Genomic DNA, 2,925 nt, shown 5'->3' with positions numbered 1-2,925 from the left:
TGGTACTGGTTCTTTTTTGTGTGTCTTGTACAATTTGGTTGTAAAATATATCTGGTACTGGGATTTTTTTTGTTAATTATTTTAAAAATTACTGATTCACTCCTTGTTTTTGATCTGTTCAGGATTTATATTGATTCAATCTTGGTAGGTTGTATGTTCCCAGAAATTTATTCCTTCTTCATTTTTTAGTTTGAGTATAGAGTTGTCCATAGTAGTCTCTGATCTTCTGTGTTTCTGTGGTATCAGTTGTAATGTTCCCTTCTTCATTTCTGATTGAGTTTGTTTAATCTCCTCTTCATTCATTAGTTAGTATAGCTAGCCATCTATCAATCTTGTTTATCTTTTAAAGTAACCAACCTTTGGTTCTATTGATCCTTTGTATTGTTATTTTGGTCTCTATTTCTGCTCTGATTTGTTATTTTTCTTCTAGCTTTGGGTTTGATTTGTTCTTATTCTTTTTCTTTGAGTTGCATTGTTAGGTTGTTAATTTGTATTTTTTTTTTTATGTAAGCATTTAATGTTATAAACTTCTTAAAACTGATTTCGCTGTATCAGAGGTTTTGATGTGTCTCCATTTTAGTTTCAAAAAACTTAATTTCTGTCTTAATTTTGTCATTGACCTAAAGATTGTTTAGGAGCAGTTGTTTAATTTCCATGCATTTGAATAGTTTTGGGAGTTTGTCTTGAGATTGATTTCTAGTTTTATTTCACTGTAGTCTGAGAAGATATTTGATACAATTTCAATTTTTAAAAAATTTATTGAGCCTTGTTTTGTAGCCTAACATATGGTCTATTTCAAGGAATGTTCCATGAACTGATGAAAAGAATGTATATTCTGCAGTTGTTGAGTAGAAGGTTCTGTAAATGTGTGTTAGGTTCATTTGGTCTAAAGTCCAATTTAAATTCAGACTTCCTTTGTTTATTTTCTGTCTTGATCTGTCTAGTGCTGTTAGTGGGGTGTCAAAGTCTCCTGCTATTATTGTTGTTTTGCTGTCTTTAGGTCTAGTATTTGTTTTATGAATCTAGGTACTCTGATATGGATTTATATATACTTAGGATTGTTATATCTTCTTGAATTGATCCTTTTATCATTATATAATAACCTTCTTTGCCTTTTCTTAAACTATTGCTGGTTGAAAGTCTCTTTCAATTAATATAAATATAGCTACTCCAGTTTGCTTTTTGTGAAGCAAAGGGGGAAAAGTGGAATCTTTTTCTAACTTTTTACCTTCAGTCTATAGTGAAGTAAGATGAGCTTTTTTAAAGCAACATATATTTGGCTTATGTTTTAAAATCTATTCTTCCAATTTATATCTTTTAAGAAGAACATTTAATCCATGTATGTTGAAGGTTAATATTGATATATGACCTTTTTTTCCAGTTACAATGTTGATTTCTAGTTGCTTTGCAGATTTTTTTGTTGTTCCTTTTCTTTGTGATTTGATGGAATTCTGTCATGTTATCATTTGATTTCTTTCTCCTTTGTGTAATTGCTTTATAAGACTGGTGTATTCCATACTTTTGTGTGTTTTTATGGTGGCAAGTATCAACCTTTTATGTCCATGTTTAGAACTCCTTCCAGTATTTCCTGTAGTACAAGTCTAGAGGTGACAAATTCCCTCACTGTTTGCTTGTCTGAGAAAGACTTTATTCATTTATAAAGCTTATTGTAGAAGGATACAATAACTTGGGGTTAAGTTTTTATTTCTTTAAACAAAACACCTTTGAAAATAGAATTCCAATTCCTTCTAGCTTGTAAGTTTTCTGCTGAGAATCTGCTGTTAGTCTGATGGGATTTGCTTCATAGGTGACTAGATTCTTTTCTCTTATTGATTTTAGGAGGTTTTTTCCTTCACATTAAACTTAGTCTGATGAATAAATATCATAGTGAGGACCTACTTGCAATGCATTTTTTTGAAGTTCATTAAGCCTCTTATATCAGGATGCCTAGATCTCTTGCCAGAGTAGGGAAGTTTTTCTCAATTATTACCACAACAGGTTTTTAAAACTTTTTGCTTTTTCTTCTCCCTCAGGAATACCTATGATTCATAGGTTCAGACATTATATGTAGTCCCAGACCTTTCGAAGGCTTTGTTCATTTTTTAAAATCTTGTTTATTTTTGTCTGACTAAATTTGAAAGACCTTCAAGTTCTGAGATTCTTTCCGCTTCTTTGTCTAATCTGTTGTTGAAATTTTCAGCTATATTTTGTAACTTCAATGAATTTTCACTTCCAGAAGTTTTATTTTATTTTTCTCTCAAAAATCTTTTTGATGAATTTCTCATTCATATCCTGAATTTATTTTCTGATTTCTTTGTACAGATTTTATGATTTCTCTTGGATCTCACTGAGCTTCTTTAAAATATTTTAAATTATTTATCTGGCATTTTTTACATTTTCATTTTGGTTAGGGTCCATTGGTTAGGATCCATTGCTAGAGAGTTAGTACAATCCTTTGGGGGTGTCATAACACCCTGAGTTTTTTCATATGCCAAGAATTGTACACTAGTTTCTTATGTGAAGAAACTATCACTTCTTATTTTTGCATTTACTGTTTAGATGGGACTATTTTTTTCCCTTGAGGATGTGACTATAATTTATGTTTAGTAGGGTCATTTGGCTTTTCTGAGTGCTTTCATTGACAAAGACTCTGTATGAATTCCTTGGTTATAGACAGTATTAGTGCAGTGGCTTTCTAAATGTGGTTTTAGTAGTGGTTTACTAGGTGTGTGTGTAGGCTCTTGGTCTCCTGTGGAGCCAGGTTGGTGAAGTCTTGAAGCTTATCTGGTTCCCAAGCACTGTTTACTTGTGTCAGCAGCTTTCATATTGGGTTGTATAGTTTGACATCTAGTCCAGTAGATGACACTTGTGGGTTAGAGCCAGCTGCAGCAGTTGCAGTAGCTTTTATGCTTGATCTTTGTTCAC

General features: G+C 32.0%; 1 protein-coding gene across 1 annotated transcript in view; it reads left to right on the top strand.

Moving 5' to 3' along the window:
- NLRP13 (NLR family, pyrin domain containing 13) overlaps nucleotides 1–2,925 on the top strand; it is a 34,074-nt gene that overhangs the window by 966 nt on the left and 30,183 nt on the right. The gene's annotated exons all lie outside the window — the stretch shown is intronic.

This window comes from Mandrillus leucophaeus, unplaced genomic scaffold (genome assembly GCF_000951045.1).
Source record: "Mandrillus leucophaeus isolate KB7577 unplaced genomic scaffold, Mleu.le_1.0 Scaffold53, whole genome shotgun sequence".
Classification (NCBI taxonomy): Eukaryota; Metazoa; Chordata; class Mammalia; order Primates; family Cercopithecidae; genus Mandrillus; species Mandrillus leucophaeus.
Note: the sequence above shows the minus strand (reverse complement) of the source record. Positions and strands in the feature narration are given on the sequence as shown.